Source organism: Canis lupus, chromosome 17 (assembly GCF_003254725.2).
Source record: "Canis lupus dingo isolate Sandy chromosome 17, ASM325472v2, whole genome shotgun sequence".
In the NCBI taxonomy this organism is placed as follows: Eukaryota; Metazoa; Chordata; class Mammalia; order Carnivora; family Canidae; genus Canis; species Canis lupus.
This window is the reverse complement of record NC_064259.1, coordinates 38,594,891-38,617,207: the sequence shown is the minus strand read 5'-3', so window position 1 is coordinate 38,617,207 and position 22,317 is coordinate 38,594,891. Positions and strand designations below refer to the sequence as shown.

The following is a 22,317-nucleotide window of genomic DNA, read 5'->3' as shown; positions in this document are numbered from 1 at the left end:
CTAAATCCTATACCCTCATGCTTTGATGCAACTGCCCTTCTTGGACAAACCTACATCAGCTGGCCTGCCTGGGTGTACTGTGCTGCTAGACTGTAGGTTTGTAGACTTCGGGGACTCAGTGACTCCATAAAGCATAATTAAATTTGTATCTTAGGAGTTCCAGAAGAAAAAAAAGGGAAAAGAGGCAGAAGGTTTATTTGAGGAAATTATAGCTGAAAACTTCCCTAATCTGGCGAAGGAAACAGACATCCAAATCCAGGAGGCACAGAGTACATCCATCAAAATCAACAAAACCATGCCAACGCTCAGACATATTGTAGTTAGATTTGCAAAATATAGAGATATAGAAAAAATCCTAAAAGCAGTGACCAAAGAAGTCCCTAACCTAACAAGGGAAGACAAATAAGGTTAGCAGCAGATCTGTCCACAGAGACTTTGAAGGCCAGAAGAGAATGGCAGGATACATTCAATGTGCTGAATGAGAAAAATATGTAACCAAGAATACTCTATCCAGCAAGGCTGTCATTCAGAACAGAAAGAGAGATAAAGTGTTTCCCAAACAAAAACTAAAGGAGTTCATGACAACTAAGCCAGCCCTGCAGGAAATATTAAAGGGGACTCTGAGTGGGAAAGGAAGACCAAAAGTGACAAAGACTGGAAGGGAATGGGGAAAATCTTCAGAAACAATGACAAAACAAGTAACAAAATGGCACTAAATTCATATCTATCAGGAATTACTCTGAATGTAAACAGACTAAATGCTCTGATAAAAAGACATAGAGTGTCTTTTGTGTCAGAAAAAGTGTGTCAGAGAGGATTTAAAAAAAACATCTATATGCTGCCTACAAGAGACATATTTTAGACCTAAAGACACCTACAGATTGAAAGTGAGGGAATGGAGAATTATTTATCCTGCAAATGGTAATCAGAAAAAAGCCAGAGTACTCATACTTATATCAGACAAACTAGATTTTATTTTTTTTTAAAGATTTTATTTATTTATTCATGAGAAACAGAGAGAGAGAGAGAGAGAGAGAGAGGCAGAGACACAGGCAGAGGGAGAAGCAGGCTCCATGCAGGGAGCCCGATGTGGGACTCAATCCCAGAACTCCAGAATCATGCCCTGGGCCGAAGGCAGATGCTCAACCACTGAGCCACCCAGGCATCCCCAAACTAAATTTTAAACCAAAGACTGTAATGAGAGATGAAGGGCACTATATAATAATAAAAGTGTCTATCCAGGGAATCCCTGGGTGGATCAGTGGTTTAGTGCCTGCCTTTGGCCCAGGGCATGATCCTGGAGTCCCGGGATCGAGTCTCACATTGGGCTCCCTGAATGGAGCCTGCTTCTGCCTCTGTCTGTGTCTCTGCCTCTCTCTCTCTGTCTTTCATGAATAAATAAATAAAAATTTTTAAAAGTGTCTATCCAACAATAAGATCTAATAATTGTAAATATTTATGCCCTCAACGTGGAAGCACCCACATATATAAAACAATTAATAGCAAACATAAAAGACATTTGAAAGCAGTAAAACTGATCAATGAAACCAGAAGCTGGTTCTTTGAAAAAATTAATAAAACTGATAAACTCATAGCCAGACTTATCAAAAAGAAAAGAGGACCCCCAGATTAATAAAATCACAAATGAGAGAAGAGCGATAACAAACACCACCACAGAAATACAAACAATTATAGGAGAAAATTATGAAAAATTATATGCCAACAATTTGGGCAATCTGGAAGAAATGGATACATTCCTAGAAACATATAAACCACCAAAACTGAAACAGGAAGAAATAGAAAACTTGAACAGACTGTTAACCAGCAAAGAAATGGAATCAGTAATCAAAAATCTCCAACAAACAAAAGTCCAGGGCCAGATGGCTTCACAGGTGAATTCTACCAAATATTCATCTATTTATTTATTTAAGACTTTATATATTTATTAATGGGACACACACTCAGAGAGGTGGAGACATAGGTAGAGGGAGAAGCAAGCTCCATACAGGAGCCCAATGTGTGACCCCATGCCAGGACCCTGGAATCATGACCTGAGCCAAAGGCAAACGCTCAACTGCTGAGCCACTCAGGTGCTCCTATAACAAAGATTTAAAGAAGAGTTAATATCTATTCTTCTCAAACTGTTCCAAAGAATAGAAATGGAAGGAAAGCTTCCAAACTCATTCTACAAGACCAGCCTTACTTTGATTCCAAAACCAGACAAAGACTCCACTAAAAAAGGGAATTATTGATGAACACAGATGCAAAAGTTCTCAAGAAAACACTAGCAAATCAAATCCAACAGTACATTAAAAGATTCATTCACCACAATCAAGTGGGATTTATTCCTGGGTTACAAGAATTGTTCAATATTCACAAATCAATCAACATTCTACACCACATAATAAAAGAAAGGATAAAGAACCATACGATCCTTTCAATAGATGCAGAAAACTCACTTGACAAAGTAGAGCATTCATTTTTAATAAAAAACCCTTAAGCCGGCAGCCCCAGTGGCTCAGCGGTTTAGCGCCACCTTCAGCCCGGGGTGTGATCCTGGGGAACCGGGATCGAGTCCCACGTCAGGCTCCCTGCATGGGGCCTGCTTCTCCCTCTGCCTGTGTCTCTGCTTCTCTCTCTCTCTGTGTGTGCCTCTCATGAATAAATAAATAAAATCTTAAAAAAAAAAAAAAAACCTTAAGGGCACCTGGGTGGCTCAGTCAGCTAAGCATCTGCCTTCAGCTCAAGTCATGATCCTGGGGTTTTGGGATCGAGCTCCCACATTGGACTCCTTGCTCTGCTCAGAAGTCTGCTTCTCCCTCTCCCTCTGCCCCTCCCCTAGCTTGTTCTCTCTCTCTCTCTCTCTCTCTCTCTCATTCTCTCTCAAATAAATAAATAAAATCTTTTGTAAAAATCCTTAACAAAGTAGGTCTAGAGAGAACATACCTCAACATGATAAAGACTATATACAGAAGACCCACAGCTAATGTCATCCTCAATGGGGAAGAACTGAGAGCTTTTTCTCTATGGTGAGGAATAAGACAGGATGGCTACTGTCACCACTGTTATTTTACATAGTACTGGAAGTCCTAGCTTCAACAATCAGACAACAGAAAGAAATAAAAGGCATCCAAATTGGCAAGGAATCAGTCAAACTTTTACTATGTGGATGACATGATACTCTATGTAGAAAACCTGAAAAACTCCACCAAAAAATTGTTAGAACTGATGCACAAATTCAATAATATCACAGGATACAAAATCAATGTACAGAAATCTGTTGCATTTCTATACATTAGTAATGAATCAGCAAAAAGAAATCAAGAAATTGATCCCATTTACAAAAACCTGCACTAAAAACCATCATAAGATACCTAGGAATAAACCTAACCAAAGAGGTAAAAGATCTGTTCTCTGAAAACGATAGAACACTTATGAAAGAAATTGAAGAGGACACACAAAGAAATGGAAAGATATCCGATGCTCATGGACTGGGAAAACAAATATTGTTAAAATGTCTACATTTAATAAGCAATCTACGTATTTAATGCAATTCCTATAAAAATACCACCACCATTTTTCACAGAGCTAGAACAAACAATCCTAAAATTTGTATGGAACCACAAAAGACCCTGAATAGCCAAAGCAATCTTGAAAAAGAAAAGCAAACCTGGAGGCATCACAATTCCAGACTTCAAGCTATATTACAAAGCTGTGGTGATCAAGACAGTATGGTACTGGCACAAAAACAAGACACATAGATCAATGGAACAGAATACAGAAACCAGAAATGGACCCACAACTATATGGTCAACTAATCTTTCACAAAGCAGGAAAGAATATCCAATGGAAAAGACAGTCTCTTTATTTATTTTTATTTTTTAAATTTTTATTTATTTATGATAGGCACACAGTGAGAGAGAGAGAGGCAGAGACACAGGCAGAGGGAGAAGCAGGCTCCATGCACCGGGAGCCCGACGTGGGATTCGATCCCGGGTCTCCAGGATCGCGCCCTGGGCCAGAGGCAGGCGCCAAACCGCTGCGCCACCCAGGGATCCCGAAGACAGTCTCTTTAACAAATGGTGTTGGGAAAACTGGACAGCAACATACAGAAGAATGAAACTGGCAATTTCTTACACCATACACAAAAATAAATTCAAAATAGAGTAAAGACCTAAAGATGAGACAGGAAACCATCAAAATTCTAAAAAAGAGAATACAGGCAGTAACCTCTTAGACATCTGCCACAGCAACTTCTTACTAGATACGTTTCCTGAGGCAAGGGAAACAAAAACAAAAATTAAATATTGGGACTTCATCAAGATTAAAAGGTTCTGCATGATAAATGAAACAATCAACAAAACTAAAAGGCAACCTACAGGGTTGGGAGAAAATATTTGCCAATGACATATCTGATAAAATATTAGTATCCAAAATCTATAAAGAACTTATTAAACTCAACACCCAAAAAACAAATAATCCAGTTAAAAAATGGGCAGAAGACATGAATAGACACTTTTCTAAAGAAGACCTACAGATGGCTAACAGACACATGGAAACTGGCTCAATACCTGTTGATGAGGATGTGGAGAAAGGGAAACCCTCTTATGCTGTTGGTGGGAATACAAACTGGTGCAGCCACTCTGGAAAACAGTGTGGAATTTCCTCAAAAGTTAAAATAGAACTACCCCCTGATCCAGCAATTGCACTACTGAGTATTTACCCAAAGATACAAAAATAGTGGTCTGGTGGGATATATACACCCTGATGTTTACTGCAGCATTATCAACAATAGTCAAATTATGGAAAGTTCCCAGATGTCCATTGACTGATGAATGGATAAAGAAGATGTGGTATATATACACAATGGAATATCACTCAGTCATAAAAAAAGAATGAAATCTTGCTATTTGCAACATGAATGGAGCTAGAGTGTATTATGCTAAGCAAAATAAGTCAGTCAGAGAAAGACAAATATGATATCATTTCACTCATGTGAAACTTAAGAAACCAAACAGATGAACATAGAGGGGAAAAGAGGCATAAAGCAGACTCTTAACTACAGAGAATAAACTAAGAGTTGCTGGTGAGGGTTTGGGTTAAAAATGGGTGATGGGTATTAAGAAGGGTAGCTCTGATGAGTGCTGGATGTTATATATAAGTGATGAATCACTAAATTCTACTCTTGAAATTAATATTGCACTATATGTTAACTAACTGGAATTTTTAAATTTTTTTAAAATTTATTTATGATAGTCACACACACACACACACACACAGAGAGAGGCAGAGACACAGGCAGAGGGAGAAGCAGGCTCCATGCACCGGGAGCCTGACGTGGGATTCGATCCCGGGTCTCCAGGATCGCGCCCTGGGCCAAAGGCAGGCGCCAAACCGCTGCGCCACCCAGGGATCCCAACTAACTGGAATTTTAATAAAAACTTGGGGATCCCTGGGTGGCGCAGCGGTTTGGCGCCTGCCTTTGGCCCAGGGCGCGATCCTGGAGACCCGGGATCGAATCCCACGTCAGGCTCCCGGTGCATGGAGCCTGCTTCTCCCTCTGCCTGTGTCTCTGCCTCCCTCTCTCTCTCTCTCTGTATGACTATCATAGATAAATAATAATAAAAAAAATTAAAAAAAAAACTTGAAACTACAAAAAAGGAAAGTACACTGTATAGACTGAAAAAAAGAAATGTTAAATAAAGTCCTGAAAGCAGGAGGAAAATGATACCAAACAGAAATATAGATCTACACAAAGGAATAAAAAGCACTGGAAATGGCAACTATATGGTAAATATATGAGCTTTTCTTATTTAGGTCTCTTGAAAAGAGAGCTTACTTTTTAAATGAAAATAATGACGAAATAATAATAAAAATGCATTATGGGGTTTATACCACATGTATTAGTAAATGTAAGACAACAATAGCATAAAAAGGGGAAGGTGCCATCACAACATATTTTGCAGATATCAAAGGACAAACAGGGATTATTATAAACATGTTTTTGCAAATAAATTCAACAACTTGGAAGATATGGTCAAATTATTTGAAAGACACAAACTCCTAAAGTTTATTCAAGAAGAAATAGATGGCCTGAGTAACCCCATATCTGTTAAAGAAATTGAATCTGTAATTTTTTTTTTATTTTTTATTTTATTTAAAAAATTTTTTTTTTAAATTTTTATTTATTTATGGTAGTCACACACACAGAGAGAGAGAGAGAGAGAGAGAGAGAGAGGCAGAGACACAGGCAGAGGGAGAAGCAGGCTCCATGCACCGGGAGCCCGATGTGGGATTCGATCCTGGGTCTCCAGGATCGGGCCCTGGGCCAAAGGCAGGCGCCAAACTGCTGCGCCACCCAGGGATCCCTGAATCCGTAATTAAAAAAGAAAACTCAAAGGTTCAAATCACTTCACTGGTGAATTCTACCAAATATTTAAATAGTATTTTATAAACTCTTCTCTGATATCAAAACCAAGCAATGACTTCACAGAACAAAACTATATAACAATATCCCTTATAAACAGACATGCAAAAATTCTAAACAAAATCTTAATAATTTAAACCAATGAAGTATAAAAAAGATAATACATCATAAGCAAGTGGGGTTTATCCCAGGAGTGCCAGATTGGCTTAATATTTGAAAATCAGTCAATGTAATTTACCTTATTAATAATTTCAAAAAGAAAAGTCATATAATCATCATGATGAAGGATATCTCCAAAAATCCTATAATACACTTAATGGTAAAAGACTGAATGTTTTTCCTTTCTATTTAACATCATGCTGGATATTCTAGTTAGTGTAATAGAAAGAATAAAAGGCATTCAGGGGCATCTGGGTGGCACAGTTGGCTAAGTGTCTGACTCTTGATTTCAGCTCAGGTCATGATCACAGGGTTTTGAGACTGAGCTCCATCTTGGGTTCTGTGCTCAGCACAAAGTCTGCTTAAGGCTCTTTCTCCCTCTGCTCCTTCACCCACTCTAAAATCAATCAATCATCAATCAATCAATCAATCTTTTTAAAAAGGCATCCTGATTGGACAGGAATAAGTAAAACTATTTTTATTTGAGATAACATAATAATCTATGTAGGAAATTCAATAGAGTCTCCAAATTCCATTGCAGGTTTAGAATAAATGAGTTTTGCAAGGTTGTAGAATATAAGACCAATAGACATCAATTGTTGTCCTATATACTGATGATAAACAATTGAAATAAAAATTACCATCTATAATAATATAGAAATATTAATTAGATATAACTGACAAAAGATATGAAAGACTTGTACACTGAAAATGGCAATACATCACTGAAATTAAATAAATTAATAAAATGGGTATACTGTGTTCATGGCTCAGAAGACTCAATATTATGATGTCATTTCTCCCAAAATTGTTCTATAGATTTAATGCAATCTTAATCCAAATCCCATCAGATTTTTAGTAGAAATTGGCAAACTGGTTCTAAAATTCATATGAAAATGCAAAAGACCTTAAAAAGTTGAAAACTTCATTGAAAAAGTAAAAATTAAAAACTAACCCTGATATCAATAATTATTATATAATTACAGTAATTGAGACAGTGTAGTATTGGTACAAATATAGAAATATATCCATGAAACAATAAAGTCCACCAATAAACCTATACGTATATAGATAACTGATTTTTTTTACAAAGGTGCAAGACAATTTTGTGTCTTTAAATGGTGCTAGAACAATTGGGTATCAATATGCAAAAAACCCAAATAAACTATATTTATATCCATACCTATGCCATGTACAAAAATTTACTCAAAATGGATCTTAGGTCTGAAACTATAAAAAACTTTTTAAAAGACTTATTTAGTTATTACTTTTGAGAGAGAGAGAAAGAGATGGAGCAGAGGAAGGGGCAGAGGGGCAGGAAAAGGGAGAATTCCAAGTAGACTGAGTGCAGAACCAGATATAGGGCTCAATCCCATGACTCTGAGACCATGATTGGAGCCAAAATCAAAAGTTGGACCCTCCACCAAATGAGCCACCCTAGCACCCTCTGAAACTATAACACTTTAAAAAGAAAACATAAGAGATAATGTTTGTGGCAATAGTTTAAATGAATATCTCTTAGATATGCTAACCAAAGTACAATTCATTAAAAAATGAATAGATTTGACTTAATCAAAATTAAATATTTTTATTTTTCAAAAGACACTGGTAAGAGAATAAAAGGAGTATCCATAGACAAAGAAACTATTTTCAAATCATATATCTGATAGAAGTCTTAGATCCAAGATATGCAAAAAATTTTAAAACTCAATTATAAGCAAAACAATAACCCATGATAAATTGGCAAAAGATTTGAATAGACACTTAATTTAAAAAGATATATAGTTGGCAAATAAATACATGAAAAGGTGCTCAACATCATTAGCTACTAGGAAAATATAAATTACAACCAATGAGGTATTACTATACACATACCAGAATAGCTAAAATCACTATTCCAAATGTTGGTAACAATTTAAAGGAACTAGAACTCACACGTTGTTGATGAGGATATGATATGGTATGTCAACTTTGGAAAAACTATCTGGCAGATTTTTTTTTAAAGTTAAACATATACTAACCCTATGAACCAGCCATTCCACTAATTCATTTTCCCAAGAGAAAAGAAAACATATCCATACAAAGCCTCAAAAATTGAATGTGTATGGCAGCTTTATTTGTGATAGTCATATATTCATTTATATAAAGCTCACTACCATCCTGTGAATAGATACTCTCATCATCCCCATTTTCCAAGGTATTGTTAGGAAATGGGGAAGAGAAATCCTGGGTTATCCATTTATATTTGTCTACCACCAGGGCTAGTAATAACCCGACTCAAATTACACACACACACACACACACACACACACATTATATATGATAATAAAAGCACCTGCTTTAAAGTGGGCTAGGAAGTCAAATTAAATAATACATATAATGTACATAGTATGGTGCTTAGTGTGTTGTATGTACTCAATAATGTGATTAATAATGATAATAATTGTATAGTAGGGCAATGATAATCCCAAAACTATGTAGACAGGCTATAATTGAGAGAATCTAGGATGTTCAGAATGCTTTGCTAATTTTGCTATGTATCTTAGAGTAGTTAAATATAGAAAGATCTTTTTTTAAGGAAACAGTATCAAATTTTGATAAAATATTAATTCATTCTGGAGACAGTGAGTGAGGTTTGAAGCCTTCATTCCTTTAGCAAACGGGTGTATCTGTTGAAATTTGGGCCAAATTGTCTGCGTCAGAGCCTCCAGTTGTGAAACCTGTAATTCCTGATAGTTCTGCAGTTGCTTGTTGGTCCGGGTGTGAAATGAGACAACTTGGTTTTTGAAGACATATCTCCTTTTGCCAGAAGGCTAGACCTGTACTGGAATAGGCTTATTTTAGCTGGGCTGGGAAGAACAGGTGATGCCTAACCTCTTGGCAGGGTCATTAATTTTTCAAATAACTCTTCTAGCAATCAAAGCATTGTTTATTGTTGTCATTGATTGCACAAGTAGTCTGTGATCTTCAGAGAAAAATAGAAAAATATGAGCAAGTAAGCAGAGAATATCATAACCATAATCTCATAATCCCACCTATTTATTAATGCCTTAGTAGAGATCCTTTTTCCTATACATTCTTAAAAGAAACAAAAACAGGATAACAGATCCTCACATACTTTATTTTAATAAGTTGTTCTTTTCACTTAGCAATATATTCTGAATTTTCTTTTCATTTCAGTTGGTGCATCTCTGCAACATCATTAATTTTCGTATGGACATGCAATTAGCTATTTAATCAATGCCCTAATTTTTGATATTTCCAATTATTTGAGATTTCAAACAAGACTTTGCTAACCTCTGATTCTACCATATGATTTCACAAATTAGGAGAAATTTTCTAAAAGAATTGCCTTTTCAAAGGACATCAACATTTAAAAGATGTTTTTATATATTTTCCAAATTGCCCTTCAAAGAAATAGTACCAATTTACAACTCCCACTGTTAGTGCACATATATCACTTTAAGATAAGCTCCATAAGAGAAGACTGTGATAAACTCATGTATTATTAACATGTCCTTTTTTATTTTTATTATTTTTTTTAGCATGTGCTTTTTAAAAGAAAATCTGTGAACAAACACAATGCAAATAGCATTGCTTTTTACTGGGATTAGAGTGAGCAGTTCACCGTAAATAGGGCTAGGCAGATGGATTTCTCCAGGGTTGGGGATCTTGAAACATTAAACAATGGATAAAAATAGATGAAATAGAAATGAAGAAAAATCCTACTTAAGGAAAGGCAAAGAAATCAATAATGTATTTTTGCTGTTGATCTTGTAAAATTGCTTTTATCTATCTATCTATCTATCTATCTATCTATCTATCTATCTATCTATCTATCTATCATCTATCTATCTATTTTTTTTACAAAATAATAAAGGGGCTCAGGGAGGTCTGCCTCCACCTTAATCTTGGACTTCTCGGTTTTCAGAACTGTGAGAAATAAATGTTTGTTGTTTAAGACACCCCGTGTAGGATATTTTTTGTTATAGCAACCTAAATGGACTAAGATACCAGCTATCTTTAAATGTAGGCAAATATAATCCTAACTTATACAAATGATGAAATAATTTATAAAATTCCTAAGAGTGAGTTGTTGCAAGATTTTAAGTGAAACTGGGATCCCTGGGTGGCGCAGCGGTTTAGCGCCTGCCTTTGGCCCAGGGCGCGATCCTGGAGACCCGGGATCGAATCCCACATCGGGCTCCCGGTGCATGGAGCCTGCTTCTCCCTCTGCCTGTGTCTCTGCCTCTCTCTCTCTCTCTGTGTGACTATCATAAATAAATTTTAAAAAAATTAAAAAATTAAAAAAAAATTAAAAAAAAAGATTTTAAGTGAAACTTGGGTAAATCCTGTTTGAAAGAAGAAGAGTCAGAAAGAGTCCAAAAGCATAGGAAATGCTGGTGTGTGCTAATAATAGAGCAGTGGGGCAATGCTAATTAACTCAGAGAGAATGTGCATAGTGAAGAAAAGGGCCAACATCTCCAGGGTAGGGCAAGGACTAGGGAAGAAAGTCCAGAGGAGGGAGAAGGAATGGTTAGATACCCAGGAGGAAGCCAGCAGTGGGGTCACTGGTTGGAGAAAGGAAGAAACAAAGGGAACACATGCACTGTTAACCTCTTTGAAGGTTTTCTTATGAAAAAAAAATTAAACTTATTTATATAACAAGTATTTATATAACACAAGAGGCAAAACAAACCCAGTGGATAAAGGGTGGTTGGGGGAATCTTCCAATTTAATATGGTGTAGTATTTTGTGTTCTTATCTATTCAGGATGCCTTTGCCTTCCCACTTTCTTCCGTTAATAACCTGGTGCTTGGACAATAATATTATTCCATCCCTTTAGCCACAATGACTAGTTCAGGGATAGGCATATGACCTCAGCCAGAACAATCAGAATCCTTGTCCAAACATTTTGTAACTGGGCCGGTCTTCTTTTCTTCTTGTTTGGTCACTGAATTCTTTGGCTGTGGGCCCAGAGATGTTTGAGGGCATGCTTGCTGCTAGGGATGGAGAGCCCATCTGCAAGAGGAGAACTCTAGCACAAGTTTTTCTAACATGAATTAGTTATGAGATGATTGATTAATTAAAGAACACAGTGTTTGACATGAATCAACTACTGTTGTTATAACCTCACTTAGAACTAGCAAGCAGAGCAAGAAAAACATTGTTGGAAGCAACACCAGCTGTAATGTCTGAGTGATTTCATGCTTTGCTTATCAAAGCAGTAGGTTGTAAAGTTGATAAGAATATGTACAGATTGTGCTAATGATGATGATGGTGCAGATAGTAAAAAAGTTCACTCCTGTTGAGTAAGCACCATGTATAATATGGAAATAAAAGACAATTATAAACCTAGGAAGCCTTAGATTCATACAAGGTTCATATAATGATGAGAAGTATTGGAATAAACGAATGTATGTCATTAAATGCTGTGCTTGTTGGTTATTGAAGAAAGAATCGTATAGGAAACTAAAAAGGTAGAGGAAAGTTTTATTTAAATTCAAATATATTAGATTACCCATATGAAATGACATTTTTAAGATTTTGTTTATTTGAGAGAGAGAGCTAATGAGTGACCGAATGGGGAGTGGATAGAGAGGGAGAGAGAATTTGGAGCAGACTCTGCCCCGTGTTGAGCTCAATGTAGGACTTGATCCTATGACCCTGAGATCATGACCTGAGCAGAAATCAAGAGTTGGATGCTTAACTGACTTAGCTATCCAGGCACCCCTGAAATTTTTAAGTCAAAACTGTCAAATAACAGCTATTCCAAATGATTTTTCTCTAAAATATAGAGTCTGTCTTTTGCTATGTCGAATAAGAACCAAGACACTTTCTGACATAATAAACAGCCAGTTATAGTTTAATTTTAATGTGCCTGTTTAATTTTCCAGGAACATAATCTTTCATTGCAGTTTGAGGTTTGGGAAAGCTTCAGGGAGAGGTGTTTGCAATGGGTGTCAAAGACTTCTTGACTTATATGAAGATGCTATAGAAATATACCCCAGACCAAAGACAGTAGCATAAGTAAAAGGATGGATAGAACTGTGAGTCCACTATGCCGTATTTTGTGTTGGAAGGGAAGCAAAATACATATTGTTTACTTGTATAAATGTTTAAGGTTTCTGTATACTCACAAAAAACTAGTATCAGTGGTTGACTATTTGGAGTTGGGTATGGAATCTGAGTGGAGGGGGGCAGGAGTGGATGGAAGGCTTGGTACTGAGACTGGAGAGACAATTTAGTGGACAGCAGGACTAGGGTACTATTAGATCACACAAAACCTTGAATACTTTACTACAGGGTTTGTACTTTTGCTTCCAGATAATGGAGAGCCAATACAGAATTTTCTTTCACTACAGAATTTTAAACATAAGATTGACATAATAAAATCTACATGGAAGGGGTAAGAATTTTCTTTGTAAAGAAAGAATTGAAAGAATTTTCTTTCACCCAAAGGGCAAGAAATCTTATATTCTTTTGTGTTCCAAAATCAAACAAAATTTGTTTCATCGCCTATTTGCCAGAGTTTCCAAAACCCCATTTTTGTTGGAGATGGAGAACTCTTCCTTACCAACTCCCATTAGGATCATATAAGGGTTCTGGGAGCTTGTGGGTGTCTTAAAGAGAAAGTCTGAGAACAATATGTACTTGAACTTTGCCTTTTTTTTCCTACCCTGAAATAGGATCAGCTACATAATTTTCAAGGCCTAGTGCAAAATGAAAATGGAGAGCCCCTTGTTTTCATGTATTTATTTATTATTCTACCATTTTTTGTTTATTAGTGTCAGTGGGGTTTTAAAAAAAGATTATTTATTTATTTAAGAGAGAAAGCAAGAGAGTGAGAGCATGAGCAGGGGTCAGGGCAAAGGGAGAAGGACAAGCAGACCCCTTGCAGAGGTTGGAGCCCAACACAGGGCTCCATCCCACTGCCCCAAGATCATGACCCAAGGTGAAGTCAGATGTTTAACTTACTAAGCTACCCAAGTACGCCAGTGTTTGTGTTTTTAAGCATATGTGTTTATTCAAAATTGTGATTTTTTTTGGTAATTTCTTTAACTTTATTTAAATTCAATTAGCTAACATATAGCGTATCATTAAATTCAGATGTAGAGTTCAGTAATTCATCAGTTGCATATGACACCCAGTGCTCATTATTACATCACGTGCCCTCTTTAATGCCCCTACCCACCTCCCCTCCAGTGACCCTCTGTTTGTTTCCTACAGTTAAGAGTCTCTTATGATTTGTCACCCTTTCTGATTTGTCTTATTTTTCCCTCTTCTCCCCTATGATCCTGTTTTGTTTCTTAAATTCCATATATGAGTGAGATCATATTATAATTATCTTCCTCTGATCAACTTATTTCATTCAGCATAATATCCTCTGGTTCCATCTACACTGATGTAAGATTTCATGCTTTTTGATGGCTAATATTCTATCATATATCTCTCAACAACGTGGTGATTGGTGATTTTTAAAGACAAGCAATGAGATGGAAGAGAACAATTCTGGGTCTACATCTGTGGACTCTTCTGATAAAGTCAATGATGAAGTGTTTCAATCTTTTGAAGCATCTCATTGCACTCAGAGACAAAGGAGTCTGGTAATCCTAGCTGTTTTATTCCTGGGTGCATTGTCTGTGTTAAACAACTTCCACATAAGCAATGTCTCCCGCAAATTGCAGAAACATTTAACTCCAAATCAGAGTCATTTGACAAATATTTTAAACGGCGATTGGAATCGTAAAACAGAGTAAAGTTCTAGTTAAAAAAAGTCATAATCAGTGAAAAGGCTCAGGAAGCAAGTTATTTAGTAGTGTTTATTTGTTGTCCAGAAAGTAAAAGGCACCCAGTTGGTGAGAACCTAATAATGTGGGCATATAAAATTAGAGTGAGTAAAATGCTAGGATAAGATGCAATATAACAATGAAAATCTTACTCTCTAGTAGCCCAATCAGTCAACATACTGTTGACATGTAACATTATGCACAAAGAAGTTTTGTGTAATAAGTTGAACAGCAATTGCTTTTCTATTGAAGTTGATGAATCAACAGATATTACCATTAAATGTCTTATCATAACATTTGTTAAGATTTTTGAAAAGAGTGGAAATTGAGAATATTTTTTTCTTTTCTGATGCAAAGAGCTGTGCAAACAAAGCAAGACAAAGATAACATTTAATGTTTAGTCTTCATATTTGGAATCAAAAGATCTGTCCTAGAGGAACTGTGTTGGCATCTGTAATGATGGTTGGCTCCAGAAGAGGCTTTACCTCTAATGAACATAAGAAAATCTAACTTTGTTCATAACACACTATTTTCTTCACAGAGAGGTGCTGGTGTTGAAGCCGGTTAATGAAGAAATTTTAAAAGTCTAGACGATGTAACAATAATGGCCAACTTTATTAAGGAGAGAACAATTCATTGGAGAATATTTTTTAAACTGTGTGAATTCCTGGATAAAGGGCACATAAATCTACTACAAAGAGAAATCTGCTGGCTTAGCAGAGGAAGAATTCTCAACAGGAGTTTTGGGCTAAAAGATGAATCAAAAGCTCAGAGAAAGTTTTGACTACAATTGGCAAGATTCTTGGATTTAAAAGAAATGGAATCTTGTGTTAAATTATGTTGCAAAAGGAAATCCTGACATGTCTCCACTATTGATTGGGTTTGAAGGTGAAAAGGGCTTCTGCAAGTCTCACATTTTATTGAACACCACTTGGGAGAACCACAGAACCACAGTGATATGTTCTCTCCCTGTCAATACAAGGGTCTGACTTGGGTAAACACTGAATCTTCTGTTCAGCCTGAAAATATGACTTGGGGAGAAGGACTTTCTGAGCTGCAGTCTGATAGTATGCTCAAGATAAGATTTAATTTAGACAAGTTCTGGATTTCTGTGCAAAAGTGGGATCCTGCTTTTCAAGGGAAAACAATGGACATTTTGCTGAAGTGCTTAATTTTTAAAAATATGTAAATAAGCTTTTTTTCTTATTTAACAAGCATCAGAAATTGTCTTTTTCTATTAAAAATGAAATCTTTGTGTGGAACCAACAGAAAACAAGCACAGGTTTTAACGAAAAGGTAAATTTCATTATTTAGTTTTAGTTTCAGAAAGAATATTTTTAATGCTTTTATGTAGTCTGATAAAAGAGATCAAGAAGTAACACATGTCTATAATAATTTTGCAATTTTGCAATGGGAGCTTGATCATGTTGGTCAATAAGGAAATGCTTTTACACTGTCTTGAATAAAACTGTCTTAGGACTGGGTGACAGGCACTGAGAGGGGCACTTGAGGGATGAGCACTGGGTGTTATACTATGTGTTGGCAAATCAAATTCCAATAAAAAATATACAAAAAATTGTCTTAGGCCATATTTTATTGATAATGCTTGTTTTATAGTTTTAGTAGTTTTTCTTTTCCATATTGTCAGTAAATTTCACATTGTAAATAACATTAATTAAAATCAATTTACAGCTTTTGTGTAAATTAAATCTGCCCTTTAGAAAAATTAAATTTCATTTTGTCATAAGTCAGTTATTTAACAAAAAATTATATTTGTCTTGTAAGTTTTAAATATTTACTTATGACAAGGCAATAAGGAAATAAAAGTCAAGCAAGGTAAGCTAATCTTAACTATCTGATTCTTTTTCAAGAATAAATGGTTATGAGAGACTCCTAACTCTGGAAAATGAACAAGGGGTAGTGGAAAGGGAGGTGGGCATGGGGTTGGGGTGACTGGGTGACAGGCACTGAGGGGGGCACTTGACGGGATGAGCACTGGGTGATATGCTATATGTTGGCAAACTGAACTCCAAAATAAAATAAAATAAAATAAAATAAAATAAAATAAAATAATAAATGGTTAAAAGATTTTAATCTTAAATAAGGAAAATAACTACTCTTACATACATAATATACTGCATACCAACCTCATTAGCATTTCATTGAGTAGAATTTTTGATAAAAATTTCAGATCTATAGACAAAGTAAAAAAAATCAAGTAGGTATTATGAGTTAATATCTTTTATCAGGAGGAGGAACCACACAAAAATGACAGGCCAATTAGTCAAAATAAAGAGATCCTCAAAAATATATATATCATTTTATACTCAGAAGAACATTGAAGGAGCACCTGGGTGGCTCAGTGTGTTAAGCATCTGCCTTCAGCTCAGGTCATGATCCTAGGGTTCTGGGATTGAGCCTTCATCTGGCCCCCTGCTAAATGGAAAGCCTCCTTCTCCCACTCCTGGTCCTTTGCTTATGCTCTCTGTCTCTCTCTGTCAAATAAATAAATAAGTTCTTAAAAAAAGAATATTGGATATTTTATTGAATTGTTATAACTATAATTTACTGATCATGCTAATGTACTATGAACTCTAGGTAAAATAATTTTTACACAGAGGTCCTCTGAGACCTGAAAATTATTTCAAGAGTTCCTACAGAGAGAAAAGATATATCACAGTGTTAAATTATAAGGTAAATATTAAGAAGCTTAATTTATTATTTTACAGATATATTTAATCAAATTACATATTATATAAATTATATATTACATATTAAACAAAAATGCAGTTTTAATAATTTCTTCCTGTAACCCAATAGGCTATTTTGAATACTTTCAGGTGTCATACACCTACTTTAGAAGCTACTTCTCTAATGATAGAACTCTAGTCAAAACCCATTTATGTATGGTCAATTGATTTTCAACAAAGGTGACAATACAATTCACAACTGGGAAAAGAAGAGTCTCTTTGAGACAGAGAAGATGAAGGACTCCATAAAAACCTTTTTGCTTCTATTCTTGCTAGGACCTATACCCCCACAGTACTCTATACATGCCTTATAATACAAATAACATATGTCCTCCTTGTAAGGGACAAGGAATTAATTATTTCTCTAGAATAGATAACGTCTAAGGAAATAGCAGGTGAGAATGACTAGATGAAGAAATCATATGGTTATTCCAGAGATAGCCAAGTTTATGCCAAGGCCTCCTGGCTCCTGGGCCCTTGTCTTTGTTCTAACCAGTTCTGGATGCCTGAGAGGGCATGTACACTTATCACCACACCAGAACACCATCCTCAATAAACAAAACGAAACAAAACAAAACCCAGACCTTGAACAAAGACAAGACTTATGCTCTTCTCTTTCTGAGTCTCCTGGATGCTCTGTCTGTTTTCTGCTCTTAATATATCTTCAATAGACTCTGCTTTCACCTCCTGCTGGTCATATTTGATTTCCGTCTTGCATGAAGCCACGGACTCTCTTGGCAGGTGCCACAGGACACCCTCTGCTCCTGCCCGGTACTTGGACCCAGCCTGCTGGCATTATCTTCAACAAATGGTGCTAAGACAACTAGATAGCCACATGCAAAAGTTGAACCCTTAACTCACACTATATTCAAAAACTAACTCAAGTTGTACCAAAGACCCAAATATAAGAGATAAACCTATAAAATTATTAGAAGAAAACATAAGGGTAGAGTTTCATGATCTCAATTTGGCAATGGATTCTAGATATGACATCAAAGGCACAAGCAACAAAAGAAAAAAATACGTAGACTTCAAAATTAAAAACTTTTGTACATCAAAGGACACTATCAAGAGAGTGAAAAAACCCATAGAAAGGGAGAAAATATTTGCAAATCATGTATCTTATAAAGATCTAGTATCCAGAATACATAAAGAACACTTACAACTCAACAAAAAATTGACAACCCAATTAAAAACGGGCAAAATACATAAATAGTGGCATAATAAGAAATACATTTTATGTTTGTCCTGGGTTCCAGTTACAAAGCACCTAAAATCCTGAGAATTTCCTGAGTAGTAGGAGTGTTTTTTGTTATTCATAAGGAATCCTTTTGAAACATTCTGGAGTTTATGCTAATGAGGTAATTAGGGTAGAACCCCTGGATAGCCTCAGGTTGAGACTGATCACCAGAAAGATCAAGTGACTAGAAGGTTGTAACTTTCAGCTCCAACTACCAACCTCTGGAATGGACAGGGTTGGGACGTGGGAGTGTGGAGGGCGGATAGGATTTGCAGATTAAACTCTTTCAAAACTCTTGAACATATGATTTGATGAGTTTTTGGGTTAGTGGAAGGATCCACATGCTGGAGGGTGGCACATGTCACATCCACAGCAGCAAAAGCTCCTGGGACCCTTTAGGACTTCAGTCTACGAATCTCTTCATCTGTATCCTTTATAATATCCTTATAATAAACTGATAAAGCTAAATTAATGTTTCCTTGAGCCCTTTGAGCTATTCTAACAAATGACTGAACTGGAGGTAGGGATCTTGGGAACCTCTGGACTTGCAATTGGTGTCTGATGTGGGAGCAGTCTTGTGTGACTGAGTCCTTAAACTGTGAGATCTGATGCTATACCCAGGTAGACAGTGTCAGAATGGAGTTAAATTTGTAGGACACTCTGAGCATTTGCTGAGAATCAGATTGCTTGATGGTGTTGAAAAACATTCCAGAATGGGCGTTTTTCCAAAGAAGATACACAAATGGCTAACAAGCACATGAAAAGATGCTTAATGTCATTAGTCATTAGGGAAATGAATATTAAAACCACAATGTGATACCACTTCATACATAGTGGGATGGCTATAACAATAATTTTCTAAAAAGAAATAACAATAAAAAGGGAAAATAACAAGTGTTGACCAAGGATATGGGTAAAGTAGAATCCTTCTACATTGCTGGTGGAATGTAAGATGGTACAGCTGCTGTGAAAAAGAGTTCACAAGTTCTTCAATAAATTAAAAATAGAACTGCCATATGACCCAGCAATTCCATTCCTGGGTATATATCCAAAAGAATTGAAAATTGGTGTTCACTCCGAAACTTGCACATGAATGTTCATAGCGGTACTATTCATGATAACCAAAAGATAGAAGAAACCCAACTATTCATCAGCTGATGAATGAAAAAACAAACTGTGATGTATCTATGCAATGGAATACAATTCAGTCATCAAAAGGAATGAAGTATTGATATATGTTTCAACATGGATGAACTCTGAAAATGTTATGCTAAGTGAATGAAGCAATTTACAAAAGGCCATGTGTCATATGATTACATTTATATGAAATAAAATCCATAGAGATAGAAGGCCAGGATCTATGAAGAAGAGAAATAGGGAATGGCTGCTTAGTGGGTGTAGGATTTCTTTTTACAGTGAGGAAGTTGTCTGGAATTCTAAAGTGGTGATGGTTGTACAACATTGTAAGGGTACCAAACGCTCCTAAATTGTACAGTTTAAATTTGTTAAAACAGTGGCTTTTGTGTGTATTTTACCATGATTTAAAATTATATAGGAGAATAGCGTTCTGAGGCTGAGGACATGACAAAAGCCAGTCCTGCAGCAAGAAATAAACATGGCAAATTTAAGGCAGTGCATGAAAGCCAACAAGGTGGGAAAGATGTAAGTGTAGAAGTTGTAAGGGTAGAAGATGAGATCGGGGAAGTAGTAGGGAGTCAGGCCCTGGATGTAGTGATAGATAATGGGCTCCAAGGAATGAAGGCATCTCCTTTGTCATAGCCAGGCTCCTGCTTTGAGCACAAGGTCTCAGCTGGGACTAGATTTAGGGTCTGTACACTAATGTGCTTGACTGAATCCTGGTACATGGACACACCCTCATCCAGAATTGCAAGGACAATTGATAAATGTACTTGATGTGCTACCATCAAAGGACAGCAGCTTTTTTGGTTTCACTACTCCTATCCCTGTATTCTTTTCTTCTGTTCCTCTCAGGTAGTGTTGAAGCTGCAGTATGACTTGAAATAATAAAAGTGTGCTATTCAGGAATGAGCACTAGTAGGATATAGCTGGAGAACAGAGTACCTTAAAGGATTTGGTTGCAGACAATGACAGAGAATTGAATGCCAGGGCAGGTGTGGTACAGATGGGGGGGGGGGGGGGCGGGGGGGGGGAAGCACGGAAGGTGTTTGCAGAAAGAGATGAAATGTATTTTAGAAATACACCTTTGTGGCATTTTGAAAGATGGAGCAGGAGAAATGGAAAAGGAGAAAAAGAATTTCTAATCATAGAATATGTACATGTTTAACTCTAGTATATATTACTGAATTGGTGTCTGAGTGATAGCAATTGTATTAATTTCCCATTGTCTCTGTAACAAATTACTACAAACTAAGTAGATTAAAAAACAAATTTATTCTCTTACAGTACTGAGAGCCAGAAGTCTGAAGTCAAGGTGTTGGCAGGGCTGTGTTCCTTCTGAATACTTCAGGCGAGAATATGTTTTCCTGCCTTTTAGAGGTTGCCTGCATTCCTGTTTCTGGCCCTTTCCTTACACCTGTGTAGCCTCTTGTTTCCATTGCCACGCCTTACTACTCACCCTGATTCTCTGGCCCCTTCTTACAAGGACCCTCACAATTACATTGGGCTCATCCAAATAATCTGGTATAATCTCCCCATCTCAAAATCCTTAATCACATCTTCAAATTCTCTTTTACCATGTAAAGCAATATTCATTCACATATTCCGCGGGATAGGGTGTGGACATACCTGGGGGGCTATTTTTTTCTAAAGATTTTATTTATTTATTCATGAGAGACACAGAGAGAGAAGCAGAGACATAGGCTGAGGGAGAAGCAGGATCCCTGTGGGGAACCTGATGTGGGACTTGATCCCAGGATCCTGGGATCATGATCTGAGCCAAAGGCAGAAGCTCAACCACTAAGCCACCCAGGTGTCCCTGGGAAGCTATTATCTAGGCTAACATAGTACCAATGTGGATGCTGTGGGGTTCTGCCCAGAACCCCTGGAGGACCAAGATGCTCATTGCCTCAGGTACTGGAAGTGTTTCAGGCTAATGGCTCATAGTTGTGTCTCTCTCTAGAAATTATCCTTGTCTGAAAGGAGCCATCTCACTCAGGATTATGACCCCTTCTCATTGATAACCCATATCTAATAACTGGTCCACACAAAGATACAAAGTCCTTGTCCTCTTGTCTTGGGGCCATTCTAGCTCCAGAACTCCCTAATGGTTTTAGCTGAGGCCTCTGTTGCAACTATATAGTGATTCAATTTCTTCCTCTGCTGAAAGCTACTTTTCTCCCTCCTTACAAGAGTTGTTCCCAAGCATGCTCCCCAATAATCCCTTATACAGATTTCTGTTTTAGAGCCTGTTTCCCAGAGAGCCAAGGTATATCACTACCAATTTACACTATTGCCAGGAAAATATGAGAATTCGTGTGTCTCACATCCTTGACAACACATGGCATTATCAGACTTACTAATTTATCAAAACCCGAAGATATAAAATGGCCTTACATTATTTTATTTTGTGCTCTTCTGAGTACTAGTAAGGTTGAACATCTCTTCAGTCCTTTACTGGACACTCCAATTTTTCCTTCTGTCAATCAATTGGATACATTTTTTTCTTTCCTTCTTACTTCAAGTTTTCTAAATTTGGTTGCATAATTTTTTCCAAATACTGCTTCTATTACAAAGTAGCATATGTTCTTTATAGAAATGTAAAACACACACTCACCCCACAGAGAAAGAGATAAATAAGTTACCTGTAATCCCATATCCCAATGATAACTATTAAGTAATATCTAGCTACATAATTATTATCTATCTATCTATCTATGTGATATCTTCTTTGTCAGTGTTTTATCTTTATTTATTTATTTATTTATTTTTTTAAATTTTTATTTATTTATGATAGTCACACACAGAGAGAGA

The 22,317-nt window shown here is 36.5% G+C and overlaps 2 long non-coding RNA genes across 2 annotated transcripts in view; one reads left to right on the top strand and one right to left on the bottom strand.

Annotated features, from left to right (window-relative positions):
• LOC125752755 (uncharacterized) overlaps positions 1 to 22,317 on the top strand; it is a 60,182-nt gene that overhangs the window by 28,015 nt on the left and 9,850 nt on the right. The gene's annotated exons all lie outside the window — the stretch shown is intronic.
• The window catches only part of LOC112664346 (uncharacterized), a 34,035-nt gene continuing 20,398 nt past the window's right edge, over positions 8,681 to 22,317 (bottom strand). The window contains exon 3 of the long non-coding RNA XR_003139654.3: positions 8,681 to 9,551. This is a non-coding gene — a long non-coding RNA (uncharacterized LOC112664346). The remainder of the gene's footprint in view (positions 9,552 to 22,317) is intronic.